Below are 22,040 nucleotides of genomic sequence, written 5' to 3'. Positions count from 1 at the left end.
CACTGCCTTAGAAGATAATTTCCTGGGATAGCAGGAAGTAAAAATATGCGGAAGTCAACATTCTTTCCTTTAGTTCAGTGCAGTGATAGATGCTTGTAAAGCGTAAAACATTCTGAACTTAGCCTATCCAGTTTATCTGTGTGTTGACTGTATTTTAATCATTGCCCAGCTGGCTCCAAGGAATTTTACACACCATCTTTCATTTAGTGTATGGCCATTTTTTTTTTTTTTTCCTTCAAAAATTGCATAATGTGAGTATTTGTGACATTAAGATTGAAACTGTTTGGATTGAACCAGTTGTAGGCCTGCTCAGCTATAATCTGAGTTGTGTCTGCTTGAACCCTTGAAATCTGATAAACTAACGTAAAAAAGTGAAGAGAACAGCTGGCCGGTGTGACTGAGCGGTTCTAGGCGCTTCAGTCTGGAACCGCGTGACCGCTACCATTGCAGGTTCGAATCCTGCCTCGGGCATGGATGTGTGTAATGTCCTTAGGTTAGTTAGGTTTAAGTAGTTGTAAGTTCTAGGGGACTAATGACCTCAGATGTTAAGTCCCAATTGTGCTCAGAGCCATTTTTTTTAAGAGAACAATTTTGAGCATTTGCATCATATGTTGTTTACTTTGTACAATGTATTTTATTTCCTGTATGAACAGAATAAATTGTAATATACATTCCATGAATCCTGTTGTCTTATACCTACCACAGTGTCTGCTTGTGTGGTTCCTCCTCATTTTGTTACATTTATGTGCAATACACTGTGGATGGAAGCCTGTGTCCAACACCATCAGTCACCATGGCAACAGATCATTGCAGTCATAGGAGACAAGGCCTGTCTGTGCGGTAACTAACGCCATCTGCTCCGCTGGCAATTGTGGCAATTAGACACGGTCACAGAATATCAAAAATTGCTTTTATGCATTTGTAATCATGTTCACTTCCCTGCATGTGTCCACAAGGGAATAGTTATTCACATTTGTGTCGAGAACATATAACCTGCAACTGTCCTGGAAGATCCAAGCTATGCTAGTGGGGCTCAATCATTTTGAATGTAGGTGCTCCTGAAATGTGCTGCAACTCGTAGCACCTAGTGGAGGTTGCATCTGGAATTTGGGTGGGAGCAATATGCAGAGCACTTGTTAGCACTATTGTGAAAATATATGTGGAACCAGTATCACTATGTCCTCTCTCTCTCAGATGTAGGTAGAACTCTGATTATTGCCAGCTGTGGGCTCATTTACTAGAAACAGCTGATGTATGGGACTCCTGTGAACAGCCATTGTTCACTTGCTGTGGCTCTGTCATGTCCCTCTGTGTGTGCTTGGCACTCTTTGACCACCTATTGCTATGTTGGAGAGGTGAATGGCTGCTGTCACTGTAACTGTCACTGCCTCCATTGTAGTAATGCTACAGTTCTGTGAGTGCAAAAATCTGATAAACTACAAGTAACCTGTGCTCTCGTGTACCGCCTTCAAAAGAAATCTTGTAAACTTCAATGTGTGCAAGCAATTTATTTTACCATATAGTCCACAGTGTTAGTGCTGAACCAATTAACTCATGTAGATGCCTCCAGAACTGGAACAGCATTCTGCCATCCAACTTCTCGTAATAAACCACCCACCATGTCTGTTGCTTAGGTGATATGGACAAACATTGTCATGAAGCAGCCTTAGCTATGTCAAATTTGCCCGTGGCTGGAGGAGATACAATCACATAGCTATGGGAATGCATTGTCACCAACACTCCATGATAAGACAGAAAACTTTGACGAACTGTTTACTGGATCATGACCAGTGAAAATATCTCTGCAATAGCAAATCATGTCTGTAGATATTCCACTTGAAATGGAGGTAACTTTGATGGTGAATATCGTGATGACAACACATTGTGGAAAACGTTTTCATATGGTGCTAGGTTATGTGGTCCAAGGGTGTCAGCATACAGGATCCCATTGATCATGCATGCCATGTGAGAAAAACTGAAATTCTTGTTGTATTACTTAGCAGGCTGTGCTCCACATAATGGGAGAAATGGATTCAGTTGCACTGTTCCTGGTCCAGAAGCACAAGGGTATGGACTGGGGAGTTGTCATGTTGTTAAATTGTGTGGAAATCAGAATCAGGTCACATGAATGCTGTCATGTACCAGGGAAACCTGCTTTTTATTGTCTGTGGAGTCACTGGCCTATTTCATATCATTCACTACACAGTGATACACACTGAGATCACTCTGTTGCTAAAATGGTCCAAGCAACCTTTGTTTGATGGAGCAGTCCACAGTTCCAGTGCAGCACTCCGTTGTGAGTTTGGGATGTAACTGAAAAATCACCATGCTTGTCCTATAGGAAATTGGTTCGATGAGGTATCCAAAATAACACTCGTGGATGAGAGAATGAAATTTTGATACTTTTTTACAGTTAGTGCGGACAATCGCCCTGACACATTAGCTACAAGTCAGATACAAAGAACGGAGCAAATCACTCTTAAGTAGCGAAGAAGAAACATCACACCAAATAAAACTGGTCACTCTAAGATTAATGAGAGATCGGATTAGAGTCTGTTTGCATTCCATAGACCCAAAGATGAGATTATTCTTGTGGGTGTGAAACAAGTCATAAAGTATAGCATAAAAAAAGAACATTTGAATATAATACTCACTTCTGTGCTCTTTTGTCACAAGATTGTCAAAATATATAAATATATTACAGTAAACTGGAACTGCTAATATTTATGGAATTAATACACTGTCAGAATGAAACATAGTTATGCTCATTTCATATATGTATCATACACAAAATACGTAATCTTGGCTGTTGTGACCAAGTGAAACTGAAATCTAACAGACATTTTTACTTCAGCTAGTCTAACAGTTGCTGTTAAGATATGAATCTACAGAATATAAGGTGTTGCCTATCAAAAAGTCTTTCAAACTCTGTTTAAACTGTTCAAATAAAGCACAGTTTAAACAAAGTTTAAACATGTGCAACTGATATCGATCAGTAAAAACTCCCCACATTTTTATCAACAAAAAACATCATTAATTTTGCCCCTTTATTATTGTAACTAGTAGATTAATAATGTAGTACAGTTAACTACATCCTAATAATGGTCAAATTTGTATCATATCAATGGAAAATTACGTTAACAATACAAGCAAGCATTCCAGTTTTATAACTTTCCTTCAACATCATTGGATGATCACATGTGTAGGTTAAGAACAACAGTGTCCCATATGAAAGCTTTTTATACTCAATATGAGTAAGTCAAGATCTGACATTACTTGCATACTACAAAAATACTGTAGTGTTTTAAGGAAAGCCATTAAAATATCCAGAAGTATGCATGTCATGACAGGAACAAATAATGCAGATAGTAAGATTAAAACTATACAGGACATTGTCAACTGGGAGACAGGATAACCAGTCAGTTTATGAGATTCTATGACAATTAAACTAAATGACAGTGTTTTGACTGATAATTCACGAGCTGCAAGTACTTTTAACAATCATTTTCTAAATGTAGCAGTAAATAGAGGATGAAATGGTTCAATTGAAGAAGCAAGAGAATGTATTAAAAATGTCATTCCACAAAACCTTAAGCAACTAGAAGTAGCACCAACATCCTTCACTGAACTTAATATAATTCTAAAAATTCTAAAAAACAAAAACTTGTGGGGGGTTGATGGATTTTTTGACACAATTCTGAAAAGTTGTTCCAACTTAATAAGCAATGTCATGAGTGATATAGGCAGTTGATCTTTGGCCTAGGGAATTTTTCCAGACAGGTTGCAATGTGCAATTATGAAACCACTTCATAAGAAAGGTGACAAGACAGTCTTAAACAATTATTGTGCAATTTATTTGCGGATGTCTTTTCACAAAATATTTGGAAAAGTAATGTACTCAATAGTAGTTGCACACTTAAACAGAAACAACTTACTTAGCATACCACAGTTTGGTTTCCAGAAAGATTGCTTGACTGAGAATGACACTCAAGTTTCATGGAATTAGTGGCTTTTCACACAGCTGATCTGAATCGTACTTGACAAACAGAAAGTGAAAGGTTGTGCTCAATAATTCAGACAGTATCAGAAAGCTTGAAAATTTTAGTGACTGGGATAAAATTCACAAAGGGAGTCTCACAGGGTACAGTTTTGGGTCCACTCAAATTCCTCATATATGTGAATGACTTTCCACTTAACATTCAACAAGCAAAATTGGTACTTTTTGAAGGTGATACTAGTGTTGTTGTAAATCCCACTTGAGAGAAAGCAACAGAAGAATTAGAAAATGATATTTTCCAATGAATTATTAAGTGATTCTCTAAAAATGGACTCTCCCTATCTCCCTTAAATAAATAAAAAAACAACACTACATTCAGTTTTGTATAAAAAATAGTCATACCAACAACTGATGTAGCACATTAACAGGAACCAGTAAGTAGGGTAGAATGCCCCAAATTTTTGGGTGTACGCATTGATGAAAACTTGAACTGGACCAAGCATATTACTAAGCTTCTCAAACAATTAAGTTCAACTACTTAAGTTCAACTACTTTTGCTCTTCAGCTAATTGCTGATCTTGGAAACAGATATATCAGCCTCCTGACATATTTTGCTAATTTACACTCAGTGTTACATGGGAAAATATTCTGGGGCAACTCATCACTTACAAAGAAAGTATCGATTGCACAAAAGCAAGCAGTAAGAGTAATGTGTGGTGGTCACGCCCAAATATCGTGTATGTACCTCTTCAAGGAGATAGGCATTTTAACTGCGCCATCACTTCTACATATTTTTACTAATGAAGTTTGTCATAAACAATCCATCACAATTTAAGAACTACAACAGTAGAGAGAAAAATGACCTTTATTATACATTTTGATATCCTGTATTATCTGTAGAACATGAAACAAACTAACTAACTAACTAGTATGTTTGTAATCGGTAAACCTTACCAGTTTGGAACCATCCTTTGTGATGCTTTATGGCTTACTACTCTTTGTAATGCTATATATTTGCATCCATTTTATTCACTCTGGTGGTGTAATAGCTAGTTCACTACTTGTAGAATGACAGTACCAGAATAACAGTAAATGGAGTAGAAATATAACCTACCTTGTAACGAAGGCTTATAAAGTGCAGTTACAGAAAAAGTGAAGTTTCCTAGAAGTACAGTACAGAAACCACAAAAAAGTAGGGGGAAGTAGGGACAAAGAAATGAAAATAAAGGAGTTAATTCATTCTATAGTTAGACTAAAATTCTCACAGTTTGGATTTTGGAAACAAATATTTCATTTGGCCCACTTGTGCCGTGCAACTGAGATCCAAGTGAATGGGGACAGAATTGACAGAGAAATAAGATTGACACATAAATCAGGCCAAGAGTTTTGATGCAGTATTACAAACAGTGTACTTTCTTATATTTAATAAATAACAACTTGAATTTGTCTTTGCTACAAGTAGCCCCTTTTGCTATATTTATCTGTTTAAAATTGATTAATAGCACTGATGCTGGTGTTTTTCCTGTAATGATAAGTACTGGAGTTCTGTGTTCCACATAGATCATACATAACTCTTTGCTAAAAGATGGTAAGGTGAATAGTTCAATGTGACAAACTAAGCATCACCATATGTTTGTGATATTCTGATATAGCAAGTAGCCATTCTGTCGGAAAGGGAACTATACTTATCAATGTCAGTGGTGGCTCATCTGTTGGATATGTCCGATACAACAGATACCACTCATATCTAGAATTCTGTGGGTGCAACAGATGTTTGATGAAAAAGTTTAAGTGTGGATGCATAACCAATACTACAGTAATCAGAAATCTGCGGGTAGGGGTTAATAGGCAGTGGTTGTTGCAGAGCATCCGATTTCGAGTCCCACTTTGGCACAAATTTTCAACTCTCACCATTACACTGCTTCAATGTCCTCTGCAGCTGGAATTGATTATTTTCTCCCTACCTGTTTCCCATCCTGTTTACTTTCCATTCCTTTCATCCTAATTATTTATACAGAACTATACCTGAAACAAAATAATCCAACTGCTACATCACCACCATAAATTGGTTTATGAAATTCTTGAGAAAGCCCCTGCAGTTAAGGTGAATGAGACGAGTTCCAGCACTCCAACTACAGAAAGAACATAGGGAAAGAATACTGTCATTTAGCTCTCTTTTAAAAGTGAAAAATGATAAGCTCATAGTTTAAAAACTTGTGTATAATCAAAACAAGAAGTGAGACATGGAAGAAAATGTATCATCCTAAATTAAAGAGAGCTTGAGCTGTCATAGTACATCATTGAAGTCTATGAAATGAGTAATACTGCATTGCATTTGTGCACTATTACTGAGCTTTTGGAAATGTGTAAAAGAATTGGTGTCAGAAGTATGTAATGTTAAAAGAAGCATAAAAATTAGAAAATAAACTGAGTGAGTTGGTCCAGTAGATAATACTCAGGAGAAACCAGTACAAAAATTCACATTGTGTCATCTTAGTGTGTATTTTTTATGATTTCCCCAAATCATTATTGGAAAGGCTGATATTATTCGTTCATCAAAGCTGCTACAACCCAGCCTCCATCATTGTTGCATCTGAGCTAGCATGTGATGCAAGTCCATGCTCAGATTATAGTTCAGAGTGCAGGTACAGTTCAGCCCTTCTATCCACCACAGCATTAGGAGGGGATGGGTAGCTAGTCTCTTGCCTGAACTGCATTTTACCCTCTGGAAAGATCCCCAATACTCAATTTGACAGTAGACAGAGTGGTCCTGGGGCCATTCTGGAGGGAAAAGAAGAGCAGAAATCGCTGTGCATACCCATGTTTGAACCCGGGTTCCCCAAGGCTGGGGTCAAGTTCTTCAACCACTAGACCATTGCAGCCCAATTTGAGATAGTGCTCAATTTCAAATATGGATGTAGGGTAATTCCACATCCGATCACTCAGGTCACGCACCTGACATCTCTGATTTTTATGAAACTTTGTATATTTGCTTATACTTGTAACATAAGAAGTTCTGGAAATTCTTTTTGGCCTAAAACTTTATTCTTTATTGAATTTTCAATGTAGTGATGTCCTGATATTGGGATCTGCAGGCATATCCATGCAAAGTGATACTTATCTACAGAAATACTCATAACCCAGGTATATATGAAGCTTTTAATTTGGATTTTTTTTCAGAAGTTGAGAGAGGCATATGATTAACAAGAATGCATTTATTTAAGCAGTAAAGTTATAAAGAAAACTACAAAAAAATATTAATGTACGTCACTTTAAACTTTCTAGAAAAAATTATAGGCATGTTGAAAAACACTTATATCACATTTCTCCAATCTACTGGGAATCTAGTTTTGATTTTAAATGATTCCCAAGGTTGTAGGCTTTCTAATAATATAAAAATATTAATGATATTGTTGTGAATGGACACACACATTTGAAATCAAAAACCTCTTAACTATAATGAAAAACGGGCCATTCCTACTAACTTCATCCAGGCCTGACAGCAACTGCCTTAGATTTTTTTTTTTTTTTTTTTTTTTTTTTTCAGGTATTAACCAGTGTAAAATTTTTTCCTTATATTTCATATACTTTTTTAAGGAAAATGTGGTTAAGCATTCGAAAAGCTTACTCTGTGTCTGAAGCTTTTTATTTGGATTGCATTACTTTAGGAAAAAAACCCAGAACTTTGCTAATTTTCAAAAAATCACTATCATATTTTTCCAGATATCAGTAAAAGAATTTAGTAACTCGGCCTTGATTTATGGTGACATTGAAAATCAGATTGTTATGGCCCAAACAATGATTTCTTAAATATTCAAAATACTTTTAGGTGGAGCTGTTATCAGGCCAGTTTTTTTTATTGAAGCTCAAATATGATGTGATTAAAAACAAAAAAAAGGCATGGGTTGTGACAGACATAGGATTTTAATTTATGTCTTAAAATATTTGTAACATTTTTCAGTAGGTCTTTTAAAGCACATCATGTTTAGTACATCTCACGTTTTGCTAAAATAATAAAAGCACAGATCCAAAAGTTGTAGTTTTAGTTGAAATATTTCTCAGTACTAATGTTAACTTTATTTAGGGGTATCAAATGAGCATATTTAAATGACAATTATTCTACACAGACAAATGTTAAGATTTAAAACATACATGTTCAGCAGTGAAGATCCTTGGAGTTCTCAATTGATAGTTTCAATAGTGTCTTTGTTTTGAATCCATTGTGAGAAATTAGATTCTGTTAACTTCATATCATTTTCATGAAAGTAATCCATTCCTTCTAAGTGTGCTTGATTCAGGTGCATCCAAAGTACATAAAACGTTTTCCAAAGGCACAAAATAATAGTCTTCCTACTCAGGCCAAATGAATGACACTGATGGTCCAGATGAATGGAGAAAAAGTGGTTCAGCATCTCCTCCTCCATCACATACATTCTTGATGAAGGCAAAGTACCACCTGTCATCATATACAGTTTCCACAAAAGAGTTTTGTTGAGGACGGGTACGTGTCCATTGCGGAGCATTTTCATTGAATGAGAAAATCAAGGAAGACCTTTCAGAACAAGTTACTTTTCTTATTTGTAATGGACAACAGGAAAATTGTTTGTAATTGTGAAAATTCCTGGTAGCATTAATTTTGCAGGTTGTCAAAAATCTCTTCTCAAGTTTCTTCCACAGGAAATCTACATTGATTTTCTCTAAGAAATGAAAAAAAAGAAAATTGTCAGTGTTAGCCTTGCAGAAACTGTAAACACCTGATCCAGTTGTTATTTGTACATCAGCCTCTAGTTGAAGACTAACTTTTCTCTGTACACGTTTTACATTTCGTCCCAGCCTATCACACAGATTTACCATGGCTAGCAGCAAAAAAGGAATGTTCAGTGGCAATGGAAAAACCATTTTTGTATTGACACAAGTTTTTAAAGCTTTTTGTATATTTATATTGAGCAGCACATCAATCAGTGAAATAATGCAGTTTCTTGACTTGTGGGTAGTGTACAGCCAACCACTTAACCATTTCTTTTGGAACAGCATTTACATATACTACATCATGATCCATATCATCACTTACAAAGCAATGGTTTGGTATTATCAATTTATTTTCCTTATTTATCACATAAACACAAACAGGATGGATTGAACAGCTGCTTCTTGTCCAGTGCTAACTTATATTTTGTTCTGAATTGCAAAACTGTAGTTTTCAACAAAGACCATTAACAGAATTGCTTTTTCAGGGGTTAGATTTTCTTTCAAATTTTTCAGGGACTTGCCTGACAGTTAGATATAAATGAGTGTGTTTAAGTGCCTGTAATTTTGTCACCAACAAATCAGTGTATTCCTCAACAGTTGCAGATTGCTTTACTAGTTCAGTCCAATGGTCTGTGTTAATCGACTGGCTGTACTCAATTTCATCATCAGCATCTTTAGAAGATAATATTTCTTTCAAAAATTCTAAATATTTGTCATCACTGGGACAACTATCGCAGTGATTAAGCTTACAGTCGTAGTTTTCCAAGTCACATGCAAGAAATTTTAAAAATTGTTTATATCTTTATTGAATTTGTTCTGCATCCAAAATCAGTTTTACACTTTGGTGGATACTACAGACACATGCTGAATGAGTGCCTGCTAAAATACACCACTTTGTCTTTGTGAACAAAATTTAGAAAACCAGTGTTAATGTTTGGGTTTACCCATTTAAAACAATAATATCATTCCTTAAGGTTGCAAAGGACCTTTTTTGCACAGGCAGATTCTTCTGAATGCTAACTTTGTCCTTTGTTCTTTGCTCCTGGTAACATTTATGTGTATTAATCATTTCGGTAATCAGTGACAAACTTCACAGCTTTATCAATCATCATTTTACCTCAGTTTGGCTTAGGAATTGGTAAAATACCCATCTCTATTTTCAGTGTCCGTGCCTGTCGAGCTGCATACACACTAACATTGAATTTTGATATTTTTTCTTTTGACCAAGAGGCAGGAGCTATAGTTAAAACTTGAATTATTTCAGATTTCCTTACACCAGCTACTTTTTCTTTCATTAACAATATCATGGCATCAAAATCTTTCTTAACAATTTCATCATCCATTTTATCCACCCTACAGTCAGAAATTTCAATGCTGCAATCCAGTGTCTTGTACAGATTTTCTTCCAAAGCATGCTTCCCTTTTTCTGGCATCTGTTTGCCATACGAGACATTGCTGTGATTTAGAGTTTTAAGGGAGAGCACCCCAAATCAACTTAATTTGTATATTTGTCCTTATTATTTTCACTTTTTAGCACTGACTCATGAACTGTCACCTCCGGGTCACTGGCAGCACTTTCATTTCCATCACTGATTTCAGTTTTTTGTTCACAAATCTTACGACATGTTGTACAAAGCTTTTTCTTTGTTTGACATAAATTGTCCTCTCACTTAATGATTTAGACAAAGCCAAACTTACAGACCTCAAAGATGTTTTAACTTTCTGCTCATGTATTTTGAAAGAATCGCAACATGTTCTTTGATGGCTTTCAAAAACCATTTAAGTAATAATATCTGTGATGTCCACTTATAGTTCTTTCTTGGTCATCTGGGAAATTTGTATTGGACCATAACATGACCAAATCTTGTTCGTCTTCACTTAGTTCTAAAAATTTTTGAAGAATTTTTGCTGAGGTGTAGGTCATCAAATGACGTGGTGTTGTAAGTAATTGTCTGACACTACATGAACTCATATTTTCCATTGTAAGTAAATGAACACTGTGTTCTTGTATCTTCAGTCCAGAGACTGGTTCTTTGCAACTCTCCATGCTGTTCTAACCTGTGCAAGCTTCTTCATCTGAGTAACTACTGCAACCCACATCCTTCTGAATCTGCTTACTGTTTTCATCTCTTGGTCTCCCTCTACGATTTTTACCCTGCATGCTTCCCTCCAGTACTAAATTGGTGATCCCGTGATGCCTCAGAACGTGTCCTACCTATCAATCCCTTCTTCTAATCAAGCTGCACCATAAATTCCTCTTCTCCCCAGTTTTGTTCAGTACCTCGTCATTAGTCACATGACCTACCCATCTAGTCTTCAGCATTCTTCTGTAGCTCCACATTTCGAAACCTTCTATTATCTTCTTGTCTAAACTATTTATCATCCATGTTTCACTTCCATACATGGCTACACTCCATACAAATACTTTCAGAAATGACTTCCTGACACTTAAATCTACACTCAATGTTAACAAATTTCTTTTCTTCAGAAACACTTTCCTTGCCATAGCCAGTCTACATTTTATATCCTCTCTACTTCAATCATCATCAGTTATTTATTTAGCTCCCCAAATAGCAAAACATGTCTACTATAAATGTCTCATTTCCTAATGTAATTCTCACAGCATCACCTGATTTAATTTGACTACATTCCATTACCCTCATTTTACTCTGGTTGATGTTCATCTTATATCTTCCTTTCAAGACACTGTCCATTCCGTTCAGCTGCTCTTTCAGGTCCTTTGCTGTCTCTGACAGAATTACAATGTCATTGGCAAACCTCAAAGTTTTTATTTCTTCTCTGTGGATTTTAATTCCTACTCCAAATTTTTCTTTTGTTTACTTTACTGGTTGATCAAGATACAGATTGAATAACACCGGATCGGGGATAGGATACAACCCTGTCTCACACCCTTCTCAACCAAAGCTCCCCTTTGATGTCCCTTGACTCTTATAATTGCCATCTGGTTTCTGTACAAATTGTAAATAGCCTTTCACTCCCTGTATTTTACCCCTACCACCTTCAGAATTTGAAGGAGAGTATCCCAGTCAACATTGTCAAAAGCTTTCTCTAAGTCTACAAATGCTAGGAACTTAGGTTTGCCTTTTCTTAATCCATCTTCTGAAATAAGTCGTAGGGTCAGTATTGCCTCACGTGTTCCAACATTTCTACGGAATCCAAACTGATCTTCCCCGAGGTTGGCTCCTACCAGTTTTTCCATTTGTCGGTACTGAATTTGGGTTAGTATTTTTCAGCCGTGACATATTAAACTGATAGTTCAGTAACTTTCACACCTGTCAAAACCTGCTTTCTTTGGGATTGGAATTATTATATTCTTCTTGAAGTCTGAGGGTATTTCACCTGTCTCATACATCTTGCTCACCAGATGGTAGAGTTTTGTCACGGCTGGCTCTCCTGAGGCTGTGAGGAGTTCTGGTGTCTACTCCCGGCACCTTATTTTGACTTGCATCTTCATCTGTGTCTTCTTCAGTTTCCACAATATTGCCATCAAGTACATCGCTTGTGCAGACCCTCTATATACTCGTTCCACTTTTCTGCTTTTCCTTCTTTGCATAGGACTGGTTTTCCATCTGAGCTCTTGATATTCATGCAAGTGGTTCTCTTTTCTCCAAGGATGTCTTTAATTTTCCTGGAAGCAGTATCTATCTTATCCCTATGCCTCCACATCCTTGCATTTGTCCTCTAGCCATGCCTGCTTAGCCATTTTGCGCTTCCTGTCGATCTCATTTTTGAGACGTTTGTATTCCTTTTCACCTGCTTCATTTACTGCATTTTTATATTTTCTCCTTTCATCGATTAAATTCAATATCTCTTGTTAACTAAGGATTTCTACTAGCCCTCACCGTTTTACCTACTTGATCCTCTGCTGCCTTCACTATTTCATCTATCAAAGCTACCCATTCTTCTCCTACTGCATTTCTTTTTCCTGTTCCTGTCAATCGTTCCCCAATGCTCTCTATGAAACTCTGTACAGCCTCTGGTTCTTTCAGTTTATCCAGGCCCCATCTCCATAAATTCCCACCTTTTTGCAGTTTCTTCAGTTTTAATCTGCAGTTCATTACCAGTAAATTGTGGTCAGAGTCCACATCTGCCCCTGGAAATGTTTTACAATTTAAAATCTGGTTCCTAAATCTCTGTCTTACCATTATATAATCTGTCTGAAACCTTCCAGTGTCTCCAGGCCTCTTCCACATATACAACCTTCTTTAATGATTCTTAAACTAAGTGTTAGCTGTGACTAGGTTATGCTTTGTGCAGAATTCTACCAGCTGGCTTCCTCTTTCATTCCTTACCCTCAGTCCATATTGACCTACTACTTTTCCTTGTCTTCCTTTTCCTACTGTTGAATTCCAGTTCCCCATGACTATTAAATTTTCACCTCCCTTAACTATCTGAATAATTTCTTTTATCACATCATACATTTCTTCAATCTCTTCATCATCTGCAGAGCTAGTTGGCATATAAACTTGTACTACTGTGGTAGGTGTGGGCTTTGTGTCTATCTTGGCTACAATAATGCATTCACTATGCTGTTCATAGTAGCTTATCCGTGTTCCTATTTTTTTATTCATCATTGAACCAACTGCTGCGTTACTCCTATTTGATTTTGTATTTATATCCCTGTAGTCACCTGACCAGAAGTCTTGTTCATCCTACCACCGAACTTCACTAATTCCCACTATATCTAATTTTAACCTGTCCATTTCCCTTTTTAAATTTTCTAACCTAACTGCCCGATTAAGAGATCTGACATTCTACCCTCTGATGAGCACTACTTTGATTAAAAATGCACTATGTTATAAACGGAATGATAAATGGCTGCACCACAAACAAATATGACTTGTCTCACAGAAAGACAAGGAGCAACTGAGGTCAAATGGACTGATTGTTGCTTGCCAGTTATGTTCATCAACTGATGACAGTGATGTTGCAATGTTTTCATTTATTTACAAGTTTCAATCATGCTACTGCAATCACAGAGAATGCTTTATCGCTGTGAGCTGGTGGTTAGCTGCACGGATAAATGTGACACATTACATTCATTCAAAAATCAGTTAGTTAATAAAATGAAATAAATTTTTCACACTTAAGATTAATTTGTCTGTCTAGAATAATTGATATTTAAATATGCTAATTTGAGACCTCTGCATCTGAGGCAGTGGGTGTCAGATATGACTGAACTTACTTAGAATGACTTGTTTTTTCATCACAGTAAAAAGTTATTTGGTTTCTGATTTATTTGTGTATCCATTCACAGAAAACCCATTAATATTTTGATTTTATTAGAACGCTTATAACCCTAGGAATATTTTAAGACCAAAACTAGGTTCTCAGCAGATTGGAGAAATGTGATATAAGTGTTTTTCAGTTTGTGATTTGATATGGAATGGCCCTGTAGAGAGAGAGAGAGAGAGAGAGAGAGAGAGAGAGAGAGAGAGAGAGAGAGAGAGAGAGAGAGAGCATAAATATTTGGGTAATCGTAATTTGTAAATTTTTTATTGGAATTGTTGCAGTATTTCCCTCAGTGCAGAAATGTTAAATTCCACACGTCTTTCACATTTCAGATTTAATTTGGTGGTCTTCGTGATTATGGAGACCGTTTATACCACCACTGTGTTCCATTCCAGTTGTGAAGCATAAAGAGTGGTGATGGTCATCCGCTATCTTATTTATGTGAGTTTATATTTAAATGCTGTTAATACATCGTTGTTTCATTGATAGTTATAGATAAGTAAGTGTGCAGTTATACGCTTCAGAAAGTATTCTGATTGCTGCATGTTATCAATTTGGGATTTGCCAACATTTTGGTTGTATGTTTGATAAGCAGGTGCCAGATTATGTGTATCATAGTGAAAGTTCGCTTACATTCCATTTGTAAGTTTGTCTGAAAGTGTGTTTCTGATTTGTAACCTTATAATTTAGAAAGGTCATGCAGTAAACCATGTACAATGATTTTGTTACAATTCTCCACCTGTTATCAAGCCAGGTGTAGCTGTGGTTGAGGCCGTGGGCTCATATTCTGAATGAACATGGCTGAAATTTCCTTCTGTTCACAATGATTTTGAATTTTCACGATTTTTCTAAATCACTTCAGGTAAACGCCATGATGGTCTCATTAAGATCGCATGGTCAGTTTGCACTACCATCCTTGTCTAGTTGGACCTGTGCTGAGTCTCTAATGAAGATAATACTTGCCATATCTGTAGCATTCAGTAACCCACAAGTCATATTGCAAGTAGGCTTTTCTTGGCAGAGTGCTGTTTGATGGTCCTGTGGAGGTTTCTGATCTAGAGGCTGGAGAGCTCAGGCAGTATTCCTATAACCATAAACTCCAGTGTGCTTCGGCGACCACCTTACAGATCATACAATGTGATGATCAAACATTGTGCATTACAGAAAATGGTGATCTTGGCTTAGTTACCTAGATAGCATAGATGGTGGACCCCCTTCCCCCTTCAAGACATGCTGTGTGCCAATAGCATGGACAGCAAAACTCTTCTGTAGGTAACCTCTGGGACCTGTGTTACAAATCAGTTGTTAAGCTTGTCCAGGGAAGGTGAAACTAAGTCTCTCTCTCTCTCTCTCTCTCTCTCTCTCTCTCTCTCTCTCTCTCTCTCTCTACCAAAAATCCTGCAGTGTGTTGGATGGGCTGTTGAAACTATTCCCAGGCACCTAAGAGTTTGATATTCCTCCTTCCTGATGTTAAGGATCAATTGTAAAGGGGTGTATACATACTGTAATTAAAAGAGAAAAAGTGGCATTTGATGTGGTGTCACCCTTCTATTTAAAAAAGTTATAGCATGTGTAACTATAAGCCTAAAGTTATTGACATGAATTTGGAATGTGGAGTTGCTTATGGAGAAGTCAGCAGTCCCTCATATTGAAAAGCTTATTTAGTGAAAAAAAGTTAGGGAAATACTCAATTATTGTTGAAAAGGACAATTCTCTTAAGTTGGCCTCAATATTTTGTGAACTGACATAAGAATTATCTGATGAAGAGATGACTGATGTAAGAAACATTATTATTATTATTATTATTATTATTATTATTCATGAATGGCCCAGTAGGACCATGCGAGGCACAATCCATCAATGTCACTTTTGATGGTTGGCCTTCCTTTGTGTCCAAATTTCTTTCATCCTTACACAATGAAGTCTCCTTCTTTCATCATTTTCTAATTTCCCTCTGACCAACTTTTCAAGCGAATATCTTTTACCTGAAAGTTTTTCTATCTGTAACATCTGCCCTAGTTATACTGGCTACTTTAAGATCCCCCTTAATCACACTGATCCATTTAATTGGCTCAGTTTTGGCCTTACTTCTGTTTTTGTAGAAGTCTTCTATTTGTTTTATCTACCTAGTGGGGGCCATTCTTTTAATGTGCCCATAAAATTTAAGTCTTCATTTTCTCATGTCACCATGTATGTCTGTGTATTCTTCTATTTCCTTACTACTTCTCAACCTATAAGTTTCTCCATCAGTAATTTTGGGGCATAATATTTTCGTAATAATCTTTCTGCCTTTCTTTTGAATTTCTTCAATATCCCTCTTTCTGTTTGAAATTAAACTCTCTGCTCCATAAAGACATTCATGTTTGAAACCTAATAGTTTCTGATAAACTATACCACCTGTCCTATCTCTGTACTCCTCCTATCTTATCCTCTTAAAGCATGTTATGTATGCTGTGTGTTATATTTTGGCCCATTGATTGGTTAAATAAATAAAATACCATCTCATATAACAGAGAGCAGCAAAATATCCAAAAAGCAGTGTACTGAAATGTCTTACTGCCAGCACTGACATAGGAAGAAAAACACCAAACAGATAAACTGTGTATCAAAAGCCATCAGACTATCCTATGTTAATGTTCTCTGTCTAGTCTGATGAGGGCCTGTTCACAAAAGTAATGAAATGTGAAGTCCGCTGAAGCAAATCAACCAGCCCCCTCTGCTGCCACATTGTTACAATCTTGGCTAGAAAAAAAAGGGGGGGGGGGAGCAGACAAAGGCAAAACTCATCAGTCAGGTGGCTGTGCCACAACAGTGGAACCAAGATTGATTCAGGACCCATATGGGTCTATTGTTATAGGGAAGGCTCTTGTGCCTTTGCTTTCAAAGGCATGTTTTAAAGTAATGTGATGTGTTTCACACCACCTCCCCACCATATCAATGACTTATTGCAAAAGCCAACTGCATTTATTTTTATTTTTAATATGTCTGTTGTTCTTGAATATATCAAAACAGGGTTTGTTTATTTAAGAGTCTGGCCATACATATCAAAGCCAGTAAGATGCTTAAAATGTCAGCATTTCTGATGCACTATGCTGGTCAGACAACTTGTTGAAATTGTGAAAAAGCTGTGCATGAGCTTGCTGCTGCATGTTCAGCTCCCCCCTCAAGTGTTATGGGAACTGTGCTATCTGAAACTGGGATTTTCTTGTTTCCTTGTAGGAGAAAAAGATTCAGGAAATGACCAAGTGAGTTCAGTACATTGTATCCAATATTATGTGCAAACAAAGTGAAAAAGTTGCCACAAAAAGTTACTTTACTGACACAGACTATACAAATATTGAAAAAAGGAAAAGTGTACCTGCAAGTGCGCTTTTAGAAGTGCAGTATGTATGAAACAAATTACCTGCTCCAAGAAGCTAATGAAGCCACTACTTACGAATAGTGAACAGCAAACCGCACTTATGTGAACAACAGTCAAAGATAAGTCCTCTAGGATTTGTTCAACAGTTACACCCCCACCTTTATCCCCAAAAATTAAGCACAGAATAAAAAGCAGAAAACATGAAAGCTGTCAGACCACTCAACACTAGTTTTATCAGACGGTTTTAATGACACTTCTGTGGGCACTACAGACTAAGAAGTGTGTGTGTGTGATGGAACCATTGAGTGCCTCATCCACCTTCTGGGTGTATTTTTTGACATCAAGAAGGCCCGTGCTACTACTTGGCAGCCTATTATTTGTGGGCTGCTTCATGAATGTGGTTTCTGAGGATGTCTCCTTATATTTATGTGGTCCTTCCTCTCATCACACTATTTGAGACATGAGCTAGTGTCAACCTCTGTGACCGCTTTGAGCAGGAGAACAGTGTCCCTCAAGGTAATGTTTGAGGGGTGACTGTCTTAGCAGTAACTATTGATAGTATCACATCTATTTTTAAATATCCTTTGCAGTGTTCTGTTTTTGTTCTCGACTTCTCTTGTCTTTTGTTCCTTTTCAAGCCTTGCAACAATAACTTGTCAGTTGCAACTGACTCTTCGACGGCTGGATGAATGGGCCGAGAAGAAAGGTGTTAAATTCTCAACTGAAAAGTTTGTGTGCATCCTTTTTAACTGTTCTAGTTTGGTTTTACGCTTTCCTCAGTTGTTGATGAGGGACACCGTCCTTAATTTTAAAGACACGGTGAGGTTTCTGGGCGTCACATTTGGCTTGAAACTTATGTGGTTGCCACACCTTAGGGACCTGAAAATACACCCCCTGAATGCACTAAGCATTTTAAAATGTCTTAGCCACAATTCATGGGAATCAACCAAAATTTGCCTCCTCCAGTTGTACAGAGCCCTCGATTATGGGTGCATGGTGTATGGGTCTGCAGGAAAGATGTTGGTCATGGTGAATCATGAAGGATTTAGGCTGGCTACTGAGGCCTTTCAGACCAGCTCCATGCTGAGCCTCTGTGTTGAGACTGGTGAGCCGTCGCTTCACATCTGGCGATGACTCCTCATGGTGCCACAAGCCTGTAAAATACTGTCTACTACATATACACCTGCATACCATACTACTGCTTGGCCACCAAGAAATGCTGTTCCCTACTTGACACTTGGCAGCTAGGTGCTATGGGATTCACATGAAAGATTGCCCTTCAGTGACGGGTGTGGCTGGTTTTAATGTTTTACACCAAGGTTGGAGCAGATTTCCGCCTTGGCCTGGAACTATTGTAGACTTAATGAATTTTCAGAAAGAGTGCACTCCCACTTTTACATTTTAATATCTGTTTATAATTTTAGATAGGCATCATGGTTGTACAGTAAGGTACACAGATGACTTACAATGAGGGGACTCCCTTGGTTATTCAGTTGTATTCCCTGAACATGTATTCGGGATTCGCCTTCCCCACACCTACACTGTCTTTTCTACAGAGCTTCATTTGATCCTGATGGCATTGGAACAGTTGAAATGTCTTCAGGGAAAACAGTATCTCATCTACTCTGATTCATTTAGTGCTCTAAAATCATTGCAGCACATGTACCCAGCAGAGAAATTGGCCCAGCTCATACAGCAGTGGGGAAAGAAGGTGTCATTCTGCTGTGTATCAGGGCATGTGGGAATTCGGGGAAATGAACAGCCTCACAAAGATGCCAAGGAAGTCTGCAGGGAACATAATGTATCAGAATTCACCATTCTGCCACAGGCTATCCTTTCACTGGTGGGTTGCAGCTCCATATTGTTCTGAGGAGGAGTGGCACGCAGTGACAGACAATAAGCTGTGGCGATCTCATGCTGGCTGCTCCGGCAAATTGTGCTCATCGTTGAGCACTATCCCCTAACATGTGGCTTTTTACTCCGGCACAAGGACCTGAGGATCTGTCTTCTATTTTATCTAATGACGAGGTGAGTGTGCTTTTAAAATTTTTTGATATGTCTGGACACTGGCCTAAGCTTTTACACTGGAGATTTCAGTGTGTTACAGATTTGCTGGCTTGGCCTCTTTTATTCTGGTAATCAGCCAGCCACAAGTATCTGCTGTCTTCTTTTATTTTTTTCTTAGCTTTTTCCATTTTTACCATGCGTTAGATCAGACAGCCTGATTTTTTTGTGTGTGTGTGTGTGTGTGTGTGTGTGTGTGTGTGTGTGTGTGTGTCTGTGTGTTTGTTTTTGTTTTTGTGTTGTGTGTAAGTGGTTAGGACTTTCTTTAGGTTTTTATTCACAGTTCTCATTTTAGTAATTTTACAGTCTTCCTCCCCACCTGTCTTATTACATTTTTGTGTGGGTACTAAAGACCTTGCTGTTTTGTACCCACAACCTTATCACCACCACCACCACCACCACCACATATCACTATGAATCCAGTTACCACATGGAGCAATCATAGAAAGGAAGCCACCAATATGAAATACCAGCAGAACCAGTCAGATTAATGGTGTGTTTCCAGGAGTTCAACCAAGTTGTTCCCATTTTATGCACAATATTTCAACAACCAATCCAGTCAGCTTATTCAGGTGCTACATGTTGTGCTTTTATGTGTACTTGTTGCCTGGACTCCGACTAGACTGAAAACCATTCATGGTCTCGTGCTATTTACAGTAGAGTTTGACTCATATTGGCCACTGTGCCCTTTGATACTCTTTTGTTTATCAGAGCCTGCACTGATATTTCTCAAAACACATGCTCTGTCAGTGTTTCCCTGCTCTGGTGGGTGGTACTGCTGGTGAGATCTTAATAAATTGAGTGCCAGACCCTAAGCCTTGTTTAAAATGAAACCTGAGTCCTGATTTATTAGGTTTTTCATACATCTTTATTTCGATAGATTCCTTAATTACACTGTTCCAGAAATGTGGCAGTTGCACCACAATAGAGTCTCCACATATTTCTATTAGAACAGTCAAGGAGAGATGCAAGGAATATCAGTGACACACACGACTAAACAACAAAGCAAAGCAGATGTTGCCAAGCAGTACATTGAATATAATCATGAAATTAAATAAGAAGAGACTATTACTGTGGTGGAAATGCCGAATTTCCTGGATGACATAATTAAGGATTCTTTCAAAGTGATGATGTGTGAAAACCTCACAAATCAGAACAGAGGGTCAACTCAAATAAGGCTTGGGATGCAGCACTCAATTCATTAAGATCTCGCTAGCCATCACATCCACCCGAGCTGGCGAAAGATGTGATGATTTAAGTTTCATCGAATTTCAGTGTGGACTCTGAAAAACAAAAGACCAGCAAGGGCATGGTGGGTATCGGGAGTCAAACTCTGCTGTAACTAGTGGCATGAAAGTAACAATAGTTCAATCTAGTTGGAATCTAGGCAGCAAGTACACACAACAGCAGAACTCGCAGCACCTGAAAGGAGTGTGTCGTTTATATTGTCGGGTAAATATTGTAATAGTAAAAATGACAAATCATTAAATATTTTATTTTGTTTTAAATTTCTGGCTGTTGCATTTAGCATGTCAGCACACTTTCAAAGCTATTGGTTGATTGACAGGTTTGAAGTTTTGGAAGTAACACACACTTTCTTAAAAAGATGTTCAACAATAGCGAACCAGCCAGAAGAATTGTACTGCAGCAAAGTAAAATTGCATACTCAATTCTTTATGAGATTACGCTTTATAATAAAGGTAGACTGAGGGATTCTATAACTTCTTGTAATCATTTTGTTATAGGATTTGATAAGTCACTCAGTAAAGTTTGTCAATAAACTCAAATGGATATAAATGTCAGATTGTGGAGCCATGAAAAAAAATGAAGTTTGTACACAATACTTAACATTTACTTTCCTGTGTCATACAAGAGTTTTTGACCTCTCTCCGTCATTCAAGAAAATGCTTCTACTTCTTATATACCTTCATGAAATTTTACAAATCACAGTTGATGGACCAAATGTAATCATAAATTTTTCAGAGATGTATTGCCAAAAGATTTGGGATATCCCATAAGTTTTTGGTAAGTGTGCTTCCCAAGGACCACAAATGACAGATTAATTTTGTTGTAAATATGCTTCCCAAGCCACTTCCAGAAACTACTTTGGTGGTGACCATACATCCGTATAATCATTAAAACACCGCTGTTTGGTGGGATAGATACTTCCCACAGTTCTGAAGGCTAAATTTCACAACAAAGAGAAACTACAGCTGGTGCAGCGGACTGCCACTAGATTCCAGGAGTGTACAGTGGTGGTAAAACATAATCCCTCAACTGCTGTAAAGAAATACATTTAGTTGGAAGTATATCCCCCCCCCCCCCCCCCCAGCCCTTGAAAGGGTTAAACAAATGTAGTGGAACATGTCTTCTTAATTTTTGTGAGTTTTATATCAGATTTTATTATTGACAGTTAGAAAACAATTGAAACTTTGTCTTCATAATTCAAATAAAATTTCAGAATCAGGGGAAGTATTACAAATTTTAATGGAAAACCTGGGAATATCAGAAAATTTTTGAATCATTTCTTTGTGGTCACCTTGCAGGAAGAGTTGGTACACTTCGAAGAGATACTCAGTAAAAGTGTATTTACAAAACGTCAGATTAAGAGAGCTG

General features: G+C 37.4%; 1 protein-coding gene across 5 annotated transcripts in view; it reads left to right on the top strand.

Annotated features, from left to right (window-relative positions):
- Window positions 1-22,040, top strand: part of LOC126470503 (Bardet-Biedl syndrome 2 protein homolog) — a 178,643-nt gene that overhangs the window by 7,338 nt on the left and 149,265 nt on the right. For 4 of the 5 annotated variants that reach the window (XR_007586222.1, XM_050098391.1, XM_050098387.1 and 1 more), the window contains exon 2: window positions 14,332-14,440. The exons of the other annotated variant lie outside the window; for it this stretch is intronic. The gene's annotated coding sequence lies outside the window, so the exon portion shown is untranslated. The remainder of the gene's footprint in view (window positions 1-14,331; window positions 14,441-22,040) is intronic. 5 annotated transcript variants of the gene reach the window in all.

The sequence above is a fragment of the Schistocerca serialis genome, chromosome 3, assembly GCF_023864345.2.
Source record: "Schistocerca serialis cubense isolate TAMUIC-IGC-003099 chromosome 3, iqSchSeri2.2, whole genome shotgun sequence".
In the NCBI taxonomy this organism is placed as follows: domain Eukaryota; kingdom Metazoa; phylum Arthropoda; class Insecta; order Orthoptera; family Acrididae; genus Schistocerca; species Schistocerca serialis.
The sequence above is the reverse complement of the archived record's forward strand: the minus strand, read 5'-3'. Positions and strand labels throughout refer to the sequence as shown.